We start from the raw sequence: 13,545 nt of genomic DNA on the forward strand, positions 1-13,545 counted from the left end.
ACTGGAGCTGAGCAGCAGAGACTCGCAGTATTAATGTACACATTACTGCATGCAATCACAACAGATTTAGCATTAAATTACTTACAACCGAAAGGAAATAAAAAGTCTTACCTAATTTATTTTCCTGGCACACACGTCCACAGTCATTTCATCACCCTGTACATCTGTTCTAAACAAAAGAGAAGAGAGACAATGAGGAAGGCGTTTGGAAAGTAATTATATGACATCCAACTCAAATCCAGTAGTCTAATGACCTGATGAGTTTAGTGGTATGGGAGCAGGCCGTCACACCGCCGCCACGCCACTGTCCCGCTACCATACCGCCAAACCTTACCGCCGACTAGATTACAAGTTACCTCGTGATCGGGCAGGCTGTACTTTGGTGTTCCCTCTGCGGCACCTATTAAAAAGGCACCGGTTGCTGCACGGCATGGACTCTGCAGTCGATGTTGTGCAGGACAGGGGGGTTGTTGAGGGATAGGAGGAAAAAAGAGGACATTCTCAGATCTAACTCATTTACCCACTTTTTTGGTTTATTCCTACCCTCTGATGTATTACTCTTTTACCCACAAATTCTTTATATTTTTATGGTTTTATAAGCCCCCCCCTTACACGCCCACATTCCTCCCTCTAAACTTTTCCCTACTTTGGATTTGCAAGTCTTTTTTTGCTCCACCATAAAGACTGTATTCTCCAACTAGGGTTTACTATGGGCTCCACAAAGAGTTTTCTTAAAATAAAAAAAACTTGGTAGCGTTAGTCAATTAATATTAATATATTTTTATCATTTTATACCCAACTCTTTCAATTAATAACATTTTCTATTAAAAGGCTTTAGATTATTTCACTTATTAGAAATGGGTTCATATTACTTTGTTTTTCCATAAACTTACATACTGCACGCCGAATACCGGCAACTTGAACCCTATGTGTAAATCATGCCATACTACAAGAGAGTACAATTTTTGCTGAGTGCATGCTCTACAGTGATCATACACTTGCTATGAATTCGAGGCTCATTATGCTCACCTTTCACAGTTAAGATATCGCATCTCCATTTTATTATTTTTCAATAGAGACTTCAATAACTCAAATTCCTTCTTTAAGTGCCATGAAAGCAGGAGCAGTTAAAAAAAACAACTTTAATAAACAAACTATGTCTAATAAGGATTATTTAACTCATGTTTTGGGTCTTATGAGCTTTTCAAACCCCACAGCTAATTTGTTAATCATCTTTATTGCTACTATAAGGGCAGTACGAAAGCTTTACAAAGACCAATTTATGTAAGATGCACCTGTTCAAAAGAGGTTCAACCACAATTTACTAATGAAAATAAGCATAAAAAAATAAAAAGTTACACAGGTCAAAACAAAATGAAAATGGACAGAATATAAAGATTTCAATGGCTGGGAAGGTTCAAACTTTGTGGAAAACCTTTTTGACAATTTCATTGATATCATTGTGCAGGCTATTTAAGCACCCCTATACAACAACAAAGAGTGGCCATGGATAGAAGATGTTCCTTCCCCAACCAACCACTATGGAATACAAAAAAGGGTTCAATGTAACCCAGCCTCCAAAGAGGACTTTATTACTCCCAACAAATGCTATGGTTTTTTTTCCTCTGACTCCTTGCACCATCCTAAATCCAGGGCCTGGTTTAGAAGCAATAAAATCAGGGTCGTTTTACAAACCAACATCTGGAAGAGCTTGGAACCCAAGATTTCATAAAGTGAAATTGCCTTATCCATATTTCAAAACCATGGTAAAATGTATCGCAGTGTATTCTGACTGCACCTATTAAATCACTGAGTTTGGTATTTGCCCAAAGAAAAAGATACTTATTTGAAAGCGCTTCATGACATCAGCTGGATGAAAAAGCAACAATGGCCGTACAAACTGCTCTTCATCGCAAAAACGCAGTATACTCACTAGGATGGTGTGGTTTTGTGGGGATTGAAAATTTATCTAGGTCTGGGGGAAAGGAGGATTATGGTTATATTTAACCCAAAATAAAATACCAAGGTAAAAATCACAAGTAATGGGCAAACATTTAAATTCCACCTTGCTGTGCCTCCAATGAATTAACTACAAAAAGGTACATTTTGAATGAAGGAAATGTTTCCATGCTACTGTACTACTGTGCAACAGTTATTTCAGCAGCCATGGACAACAGGTTCAGCAAACATCTAAATATTAATCGTATTATAAAACTAACACATTGAAATAATGAAGGGCGAATATATGGTTACTAGGAAGATAATCAAACTAGATATTTTATATGTGTTGATAACGGAAAAGCTATGCCTTTTAAAAGGTTATAGAAAATGTACAAGTTTGTAAATGTATGATGTGTGAATCTTTTAAAGGTTGATGATGTGAAATATTTCAGACTAGAAACTAAACTTTTCCACTGTTTTCTAAAATATTAATACAAGAGGCTGTATTATTTTTTGTACATATTAATGTAAGAGGCTGTTGTTGTAAGAGGCGGTACTAGTGAGTGTTAGCCCCGGCAGTAATTGCTGCAGTGCAGCATTCTGGCTAAAGGGATACTTTGGATCTTCTTTTGCCTAAGACCAGGTAGACTACGTGATGCTTCGCGAATAAGCCTATGCATATCGCACAGGCAGACCAGCGTATTAACATTAATTATGGAGGTTAAGGGAGGTAAGGACTTCTGGCTCAAAGTATTTATATATCTGACAAGGAACAATAATTATTTTAATATAATCAGGTAAATTTTGCTACTGAAGCTTGAACGTTTTGTATACCAGAGGAATCCAATAGTCAGACTTACTGCTTATCCTTGAAGCCACAAAGACTACTCATTAATATCAAAAATCTAATTGTATGCATTCCCTACTAACCGGATTGAATCCAATATAACTTGTGCACTAGGCGGGAGACACTTGCTTAAGTCAATACACCTTATGTATTATTTCCAATTATCCCAAAAAAGTATATCATGAGCAACTTGAATTATACAATTATGTGGGTGCAGCATTTTCTGCATAATTGTGGATTCACCACAGCTGCAACATTAGCTACTTTATGCTGGAAAAACTGCAGACTAAACAAATTATTTCCAGCTCAAACGGGTCACTTACGGAAGCATTGTGTCCTCATTCCCAGTAGTCTGAGCTAGTATCTGGAATGTTGAGAGTGAATGATGTTATTGAATGTTGGTGTTTGGTCTGCACTGGAAGTTAGGACATGGGTACTGTTGGAAGGACGATGGAACCTTGAATGGACTACCGGCTGTTGATCAAATCTAAAGGCCTAAATTGAAATAAAGAATTTACCACCCTAACCGAATGGCTCCAAACTCTTATTTGAAGACCCAGCAATAACTACTACAGTTACTAAAAAAAGCATCACTCATGGCGCTAGGCTGACGCAGACACTTTGCAAAGGTAACTGCTCACCTTTCATTTGCCAATTACTTAAATTTAAGTGTGTATGAGGTATCTTAGAGAGATACCAAAGATGTGTTAATGGAGCAAAAATTACATTAAAATGCTGTCCAGTGCAATAATATGTATTCAAATGAAGAAAATATTTTAACAATACTGCCACAGATTGCGCTGGATTATGCCGCATAATTTGCCTTTTCTTGGCGCATAATTTGGCCCTCCATTATGGCATAGTTCCAGAGGCCCCGATTATCTTTCATGTACTTATTGACCCATTTTAAGGGGTGATAGCCAGAAACATGAAGAAAATATCCTCATATTTAAACAAACAGTGACCATGAAGGCCTCTTACAGTGTCTCGAAGGCGGAAGGTTAGTGAAATGTACAGATCCAGACCTTTTTCGAATAACACTGCAGTATAGGTTTTCGTACAGAAGGACATGTTTACTAGACTTCTAAAAAACCCAGACAATTCATTGAAAAAAATTAAAATATATAAACATGATATGCTATTTTTATAATCATGCCCTCTTATGTAGGCCTGCCTGGGTTGGATGTTCTAAGTATGCACTTCTTTACACAGGCTCTGGCATGCTCGCTATATTAAGTAACTGATTTTATAGCATTTGGCACACATCTAGGTTTCAAGTGACATTTACCAGTGACTCCTTTTAGCCGCAGGCAACCAGCTCTTTTTATATGATGCTCACATTCACCCTTTTGTGTCTTATGGAACCTGTGGAAACATCCCCCAGGCGTGGTTGGTAAAATTAACAATGAGAAAAAAGACAGCATAATTACTGTGGAGCCATCCTCTTCAGTTAAGCTAGTGTACCGTATTTTCAAAGAAGAGCGCACGCGGCCGCGGCAAAGCAAGTCGACGTGTAATTTTTCTGTCTTTCGATATATGTTCAAACCCCCCCCAAGATTCTAAGCCTGCCCATTACTCTAGTATCTTAACTTACCTCTCAGGAGAGGACGACCTTGAAGTTTACTGACCGTTTGCAAAAAGATTGAAACATGTCATTTGTTTTTTAGCCTTGCTTCCAACTTTGCTGTTACAACATACATATTGTGAGTAATTGTTATTATAGAAAACCTTACAACTAATTATTGTTTTGCACCGTGAATAAAAGTGTAGCTTTACAAAAAGTGACGGGAACTCTACTGAACATGTTGAGAATTATCCTAAACTAATTTCAGCAAGCAGCACTTGGACCCACAAGGTGCACAGCATGACTGAATTTGGCTAAGTGCGGGATGCCATGCAGAGAGACCTCTAACTTTTCATCACTGACCCTACTCAGAGGGTCGGTCAGGACAATTTAGGAACAGCCATATCTCTCCTGGCTGATAGAAAACATTCTAAAATGGTGGCTGAGTCCTTTAAAATATAATGCTGGAAGCTCAGACCAGCAGATTGCCCACGGCTGGTGCACCTCAGGAGCAGAGGACAAACACAATCTGAGAAAAAGATTAAAAAGAGCAGAGGTGTACTGAGGGAAGCCCCATTTGCACTAAAACACTAAGGTGTAAACGCATAATGGAAGCGTGCCACGTGAACCTAGGCACCAGCCCTGCCACGCAGTATTCAGATAGGAGACAATCATGAATCTGGTGGATATGGCAGAGCACAAAGCATCTGAAAGCTGCAACAACACATTTCAAGAGTCTCCCTCAAACCCCAATAAGATTAGTGGTGTTTCCACACAACTGAGCTCCAAGTGCAAGAAGGGCACTACACCACTTGCAAAAAGAAAGGGCAAGCTATGAAACTCAGACTTGTTCAAGCATAGGAGGGATGTAGACTCCACCTCGAAGAGACCAAGACGTCCCACACACGACCTTACGATAGTACACTACAAGATGGAACTTTGACCATCACCCAACTCAGCTTAAAAATGCAATTAACTAGCTACTCAGTCCTCTAACAGCACCTTCTCCCATCAGCTACTTACACATGTCTACATTTGCTAGGCAAGGAACACTCAATCTAACTTAGAAAAATACAAAAGAAAACTGTCACTGCCCTCCAGTCTCACTCAGTCAAATGGATTCCAATTCCTTCAAACTGACATATTGACCCTTATGATCACACATTTTCACAAACCAGAATAAGGCTGCGGGCTCCAGTGGGAATGTGGGTAAAGTAATATCTCGGACTACTGAAAGCAAATGGAATACCATGCATGTGTCATTGGAATACTCCTCGGAATAACACAAAATTGTCAGAATAAAAAAAAAACATTAACCACCACTGAGGGTACAACTGAAGACCTCACAAGCAGAATCTCAGGGTCCCAACAGTCTCTAACAAGCTGGATAAGCAGGAGATCACCATAGAAAAGGCCACAAGGCTTGCAACAAGCATGGGGGGGGGGGGGGAGGCATGTATCACATTTTTATGTTACTCAGCCAACTATCATTTTTCAGGCTGTAACTAGAATTGACAAGTTGGAAAAGGGGTGGAGTTTAGACAATATGTTTGACTTGGATATTTCATCAGGCAAAGGCAAGGTAAGTATTGTAGACTATATTCATGCAAATCCAGAAGAGCACAAGCAGACGACGGTGCAGGCACCAAGGACATTTACTCTGCCAAAGAGAGGCAACTATGAATTCTAGATCGGTAAAGACATTCTTGGCGGTGTCATAAGAGCCACAATCATGGAGGAGCACCTACTACTAGTAGCATGAAATAAACAACTTCTGGGCTTTGGAAATGGCTTTTTGCTTCCCTGGCCTGAGCAAAAATCAACATAGAGGGATGGCTTTACTACTGACCGGACAAAGATTCCTAGTAGAAAAAGACAGCCCATAAAGAACCCTGCCGCATTATTCAGAGCACAAGCCGATGGGAAATTAAACTGCATATGAAGCCTACTTTGATCGTTCTGTGAAGATCAGAAATGAGGCTCAATACACAAAGCCCCCATTACCTTTTTTACTTAAAATTCATGTTGCAGAGGGCATGTTCAACCTGAGGAGTCTCAAGGCATTAATGGCAGAGACTTGATATTCATTGATACTCACCTCTATGATGCTCATTTTATCAAGCAGCTGGGATTAGATCTACTCAGTAACCAGGAGTCAAGTACTAGCCCTGCACTGGTGCATCATACCACTGGGTCATCAAACTCTTCAGATGCCTTAAGTTTTTCAAATTGGCTGCATCAACTTCTCATGCATTGTTATGTTATGCTGTATGTATTTGTATAGTGCACTATCATCTGGGTGGTTATCCTGGCACGGAACACATGAGTAGGAGTAGTCTGGTCTGGCCAATGACAAGGTAGTGGGAAGGATACGAAGAGCAAGGTCTTCAGCTTCATGCGGAATTCTAGACCTGAGGAGGTGACTCTTGATGTGCGGTGGCAGTTCATTCTAGGCTTTGGGAGCAATGTAGGAGAAAGCTCGGCTGCCGGATCAGGTTCTGTATTTGCATGGAATGTGGCGTCTAGACACCGGCTGTACAAAGGCCTATGGTGGGTTTGCGAAATAGGATGTGGTTGTTGACCTCATTATGTACTGATCTCATTATGTACAACACAGTCAAGAGAGAGCGCAAAAGGGAACAAGACAGTCAATTACGTTGTAAAGTAGACGTCCATCATCTATGTATGAAGTATCTTTCTCAGAACTATTAACTGCCTTTCTTTACCCACAGCGGTCACTTGCTACCAAGGTCTTTGTGCTACAAAAACAGAGGGATACCAGTTTGGTGTAATGAAAAAAAATTGATCTTCTCAAAAGTCTAATTCTTCTGGCTGTGTTACAACTAACAAAATAGTAATGCTTAGTAGTTTTTTATTTTGTTTTCTTGAGAAAAGAACTGAGATTCACAATGTTCAATGCCAAGAATTGAAGTAAAAGCAAGCATTGGCAAAGCAAATAGATCTAGCTTTTCGTAAGGGGAAGTGTTTGGTGATAGTTGGGCAGCTGTCTGTTTGTGGTGCCTTCAGCTGTCCACAAAACAAACCCACATTGAAGCAACATCTTGGGCTACAACCCTAACAAAGCTGGGAAAAGGGTGAACATACTGTATTAGATAATGTAAGCAGCACCTTCACAAAAGAGAAATAAATATAGATAGAAGATAAAGTTTGCGTTGTAATTGGGAAGCTTAAATATCATGCACAGCAAAATATAGCACAGCAGATATTTGCGTTCTAGCAGCCATCCAGTACCAGTCATCCCTGAGATAATGTGCACCAACACTAGAAGGAATTTTGTATTGTTGATTAAACATTATATGATGGGATTTATGGTACTTAAAACAGTGATTTCAATAAAGCGGTTATATATAGTAGAATTACATTAAAAGTTAATTATGTGCGTCCATACATATATTAGCAACACAGATTTTAAAGTGTTATACACTTAGAATGGTTGAAGTAGCAATGAAAGTGTGTTTGGTTTAATTGGATGGTAATACGTTGTTACAGTAAGGTTTGTGCAAAGGAATCGAGGTAGTGAATGCTTTAAAGTATGTGTGAAATAGTTAGTGTTGGTGGAAAGTGCATGTGAGCAAAGTAGATTATTTAAGGAATGGTGGTTGTCAGTAATTAGCTAGACAATTTTATGGATTGTTTAAAAACAATGCGAAAAAATCAGTCGCGCATAGACAAATTGCAAGTATTCTAGAATTTCAGGACAGTCTATGCATGCATTGTTTCTTTAAGAAAGCCTTTATGTGTGTAAATCTTTACTTTGCTGTCACAATAAAATGTTAAATTGTGTTCATAAAGTAAAACAAATGAATGTGCAAGGGTGATAAGTGAATAATACTATGTCTTTGTAACAGGCTAAAGAGCTCAAGCACCCACCTCCTAAACAAAATAATTATATACATCAATAATTAAAATGCTGTTGTACATGCTCAATCAACATCTCCACCACCTACATACGCAAACCCATCAAAATGCCTTCTTAGCCTACTGGACGAGTAATACGATCTAGAAAAGCGGACGTCTCCACACAAGGTTGTGAGGCTCTTTTCACAGATGCAACTCTACACCATCTTCCTCCTGTAACTTCCCAATCCTTTACAGACCTCCACCTAGCAATGCAACATTCCCAGACACACTTCTAGACAGTTTCAAACCTGATAACTACACTCTAACCTATGCATTCTTGGTGACCTAAATATTTGGTATGACAAAATCCAATATGCCCCTTCCGAAAACAATCATCATTGGCCTAGACAAACTGAACCTACATCAGATCATCCATAAACCCACACACATCGGGACACACATCCTAGATCAATTTTTGCAAATACAGAACAAGTTACCTTTCAAACGAATACTCCAGTCACATGATCAGACAACCATTAACTACCTTTCCAACATGAAACACCACAAAGCAACACACCTAAAACCACCTCACATGCTTCCATTTATTGGCCATGGAATAAACTCACTTAGACACACAACTAACTTCCAATACAGATCTAGACATAATAAATTACATTAAAAACAACTTTATGAGTGGCTACAGGAAGCGTTTGATATTCTTATACCACTCAGAACATAACAGGACAAAAGAAAATAGGCACCTTGGACAAATATAGAGCTAAAGGAGATAAAAAGGCAAATTTGAAATCTGCAACGCACCTGGCTCAAAACAAACACCAACCAGGTCAAACTTCGCCCACACAAACTTAACAGACTTTACAAGTCAGCAATCAAAAAATGAAAATAAAAAAAATATTCAGACAGAATTCAAAATGCTAAATGTGCAAATAAAGAAATGTATACAATCCTCACAGAATTCCGGTAACCAAATTGTCTAGAAGGAACTCATCACATCACTCAAGAATTCACAAAAACTGTCAAATCATTACACAACCAAAGCAGGCATGTTGTACTCCTATTTAAATCAAAGGAAAACCACCAGAACCTACCCCTTTCCAAAAACACCCTACAAGAGCAGACAAACCCAGCCTGTACATTCCTTCCAACAAATATCACAAAGTGAATTTCTGGATCTGGTCAAATCAAGCAGGCCTGCTGGCAGCCCTTCTGACCCATGACCACCACAAACCTTAAAAAAAAACTAACTACCTCTGCTGCAACAACACTAAGAAGAATCATCATTAAATCTTTAACTATGGGAATCTTTCCAGAATACCTACAAAAGTCATGCATACGCCCATTATTAAAGAAAACAAACCTGGAACCGGTTAACCCCGACAACTACAGATGATTTACAAATTGACCTTTACTGGGCAAACTGATAGAGCAGCATTCGCCTAGATGTCACAATTCACTGAAGGCCACTTTATACTTTCAGACTTCTAAAAACAGAATTCTGTCCATGAAGAGGCACAGAATCTGCTCTCATTGCTATCCGGGGTGACCTTAAGAACACAGTAGACCAGAATAGGCTTGCTGTGCTACTTTTCTTGGACCTCTCAGCCACTAGCTTAGCTAGGGGGATGCGAGGGGGGCGGTCCGCCCCGGGCTGCATCATTTTTTAGGCGGCCGCGGCAGTCTTTAAAATGTATTTGGGATTGGGAACGAAAGAACAGTGTCCCCACTCCCCAAATAAATTATAAAGCCGGCCGCGCTCCAGCCTGCACTCCGACCTTCTGACCTGCTGCTTTCGTTAACTGCAGGCTGCACCTACGGGCGGCAGGCACCAGACTTAACTTGCGGCCAGCAGCAGTACAGTTAGTAATCAGTTAAATCTGTGCTCTCAGTTCAGTGCAGTGTACAAATTAATGTTACCATCTGCCCTGCTGCCAGTGCCTGCACGGCGGGCTCAGGCTGTCACTGACTCTGACCGCCCAATTACCGAGACCCGGGCGGGGCCTGCACTCAGCAAGTCGTTGCGTTTTGGCGCTTGGGGGGGGGGGGGACGGGGGGATGATTGGATGTGACCCCACGAGGCTCCTGGAACAGGATGGACAGGCAGGAGCAACAACACCGCAAAGTTCACTACCGCAGCTGTGGGCAATTTAAATCAAGTGCGACCACCGCTAATAACGTAGGTTTGACATTTTGTAAATTATGCTCTAGCTGACTCCAATGTTTATTTCGCCCAGCAATGCCGGCCGAGACACGAGACTCAAATTAATAGGAGGACGCGGTGCTGCACACGGCACGGAAATGTGCGCCAGTTTATGACATGTTCTAAATGTTTTAATTCTGGCAAGAGTGAGCTCGCCGGTGCCTGCACCGCCAGTAGTATTTGGTCTGTCTGCTGCCTTTCAACTTGTGGGTACCTCCGTCGAGGCTGCTGGACAGACTGTGGTTGGTGCCTGCAGCCTGTAAGGATCATGCTGCGTGACTCGAGACCAGGTGCGGCTGCCAGAGACCATCCGCAATCCATAGAGTGTGTTACAGATAGCATTACAGCACATTGTTCAGTGCACTGCTGCCGTGGTGTTGAATTTGGGGTGAAATTCTAATTAATACTATGTTTACTTGAATATATCTGTGAGGCAGGTTTCGTCTCCAATTGCAGACAGGACTTCGCTAGGGCGCGAAACCGGCTTGCAGTTATGTTTTTTAAGTTAAGTTTGGCAGCCCACCCGCCGCTGCTCGTACTTCCACCAGTGCTTCCCCTGTCGTCATGATGCCTCATGACTTAAGCGGCTGCTGGAGACTCGTTGTCGTAGCTGTGGCTCACAGTAACTTCACAGTAACTTCCAGTAATCTCCGACCTTTGCTTTTTGGAAATATGTTTACTTTTACACATAGCTGCCAAGGTTTCAGATTGCTATGTGTGACATTTTAATAATTTTAGAGTAATTATGAGTGACATTTCAATGACTATGAGTGACACTGTCTCGTGAGCAAAATTAAGCAATGAAGAGGAGGGAAACAATATCAGAAATTGCACACATTTGAGGAACGAGAAACGAAGTTAACTGCTGCAAAACGTAAGAAATGTAAACGACTTCCATTGATCAGACTCTAGCTAAAATTACAGAAATTACATAAAGCAGCTTGGAAGTGGTTCAAAATGTCTTTATAATCAGCTGAATGACTCGCAGTCTCACTCAACTGCTGCCAGTGACCTGAGCTATAACGCAACTGAAAACCAGAGCAGAGACATACTGTGTGAGTGACAGAGGCAGAGGCAAACTCGGAATAAGTCTAGAATAGAGTGGTAGGCACCTGATTGAAATGATCCACACTTAACACACAGAACTGGGTAAGCTAAGCTCTCAGGTATGTTTTCATGAGTTTAACATGGTTGAAGTTCTCTGCAGTTTAAGATGCCCTAATATTTCGAAAGTAATCCGTGGCATTTAATTTGACGTTGTGAATAAACACGGCACAGTTTATTCAATTTAACAAAAAGCTCTAATAAATATTGGGTCACTAAGGGAGTGGGGTTTACAGTGCTAGCTGCCCTGACCCGGGCAATCTGAGTGCTTCTGAATAAGTGAAAGATCCGCCGTGGCCTTCATGTGCCGCCTCTAATCTCTTTTCCTGTACTTGTGAGGCAGAGCGTGACTCGGAACAAACAAGGAGGCCCAATGAGGGGGGTGGGTGGGGGGCTCCTTTACCAAGCAATAAAAAAATCTTTCCAGTCGCTTCAGAGACCCACGGCCTCTCCCAAGGCTCCGAGGAGAGATAACCGAGAGGTACGGCGGAAGAGCTGCACGTGGGGGTGGGGGCTCAGCCAGCATCTTAACTTAACGCACACAGGCTCTCTCTCCCATTGACTTCGAACATGAGGTGATAGCAAAGTTTCACTAACCTCAGTCACAGAAGAAGGGCCCTCCACCTCCAGTCTGTCCAGGCGGCCCCGGTGTCAATGACTTCTTTCCGTCGGCTACAGTAAGATATTGCATGATTCGATGGGGGGGGGAGCGGTAATAACAATTGCACTGGTGCCCGAGCCGATGCAAACTTGCGGACGGTGCCGTAATTATAAGCAGTGCTCCCTTTAACGGTGAACATGCTGCGCAGCCCGCAAACTATCCCAGCCACATCGAGCGCCCAAAATAAACTGCGCGCGCTTTCGCAGTGACGTCCCCCCGCGATGACATCAGCCTGTCAGTAAGAGCCGAGCCGTGGCAGTTAGATTCACCCAGCATTCATTGTACCAAAGCTGCTCGCTGCCTCAGACTCTCAGTTTTAGTCAGGCTTGATAGTCACTCAGGCTTGACAGTGACAGCCTCAAAGACTGGTAATATACTCAGCTTTTAAATACGCTGATTTGCGTGACAATCCTTTCACATGCGGTAATGCGGTAATGTAACTTAAAATGCGTTAGTGTCACACCGGATGTGTGACACTTGACAGGGCTGTTTACAGCGTCAGCCTGTGTGTAACTCATTCCCCTCAGGCTGAGCTGACAGTGACTGGGGCCGGCTGCCGGAGACTCGTCACGGCCGTGGTTCACAATAACTGACACCCAGGTCTCCTCATCCATCTTGTGCTGCAGGCCTTGCATGTTTGTTTTCTGCCAAAGGTACAATTTCATGAGCGACCCAGGACTGCCAAGAGTCATGAAAGGAGTTATAAATTAGGATTCGGACATTCTGGAGACTTGCTTAGGCTGGCGGTTAAATCTGCAGAAAAGCCAGGCATTCACTGTCAAGACTCCACTGAGCGTATGGTATGCCTGCATTTCCACCCCCAGGTAAGATGCTTGTTTGCAGCCATCTGACAGTACGTGTTTTTTTACCAGTTGTATGTACATTTTAAAAAGGTAAAAAATGTTTAGAACCGTACCAACCTATTAGCATAAAATATAAAATATCACCTTCTGGTTGCTCATCCTTTGCACATAGAAGTGGTCACAATCTTCTTCAAACTCACAGCTGTGCTCAACCGCTGCTACGTAACAATCAAACCGGGGTTGTTGGTACACTTCTTATGAACGGAGAAAATCAGGGTTCACACACTTCTATAATCACATTAGTTTCTCTTCAGACACAAAGGGAGGAGAAGGTCAAGGGGAGTAAAGAATGAGACATTGGAGTGTGGACATGAGGGAGAGAGAGAAACAAAACGAGGAATGACAGGAGTGAGTGGCAAGGAGGGGGAGACTATTAACAGTGAAGGCTCCCAGGTTCAACTTGTGACTCCTCTGTGGTTCACAGGATCAGGTCTGATAGGCAACTGTTTGATGGTTTCAGGCTATTGCAGTTCCTTCAAGTACCCT

The 13,545-nt window shown here is 41.7% G+C and overlaps 1 protein-coding gene across 5 annotated transcripts in view; it reads right to left on the reverse strand.

Annotated features, from left to right (window-relative positions):
• PKIG (cAMP-dependent protein kinase inhibitor gamma) overlaps window positions 1-13,545 on the reverse strand; it is a 539,969-nt gene that overhangs the window by 67,970 nt on the left and 458,454 nt on the right. For 3 of the 5 annotated variants that reach the window (XM_078651936.1, XM_078651932.1, XM_078651933.1), the window contains one exon: window positions 112-169. The gene's annotated coding sequence lies outside the window, so the exon portion shown is untranslated. The remainder of the gene's footprint in view (window positions 1-111; window positions 170-13,545) is intronic. The other 2 variants (XM_078651934.1, XM_078651935.1) reach the window with 1 other exon arrangement.

Source organism: Lissotriton helveticus, chromosome 7 (genome assembly GCF_964261635.1).
Source record: "Lissotriton helveticus chromosome 7, aLisHel1.1, whole genome shotgun sequence".
Lineage (NCBI taxonomy): Eukaryota > Metazoa > Chordata > Amphibia > Caudata > Salamandridae > Lissotriton > Lissotriton helveticus.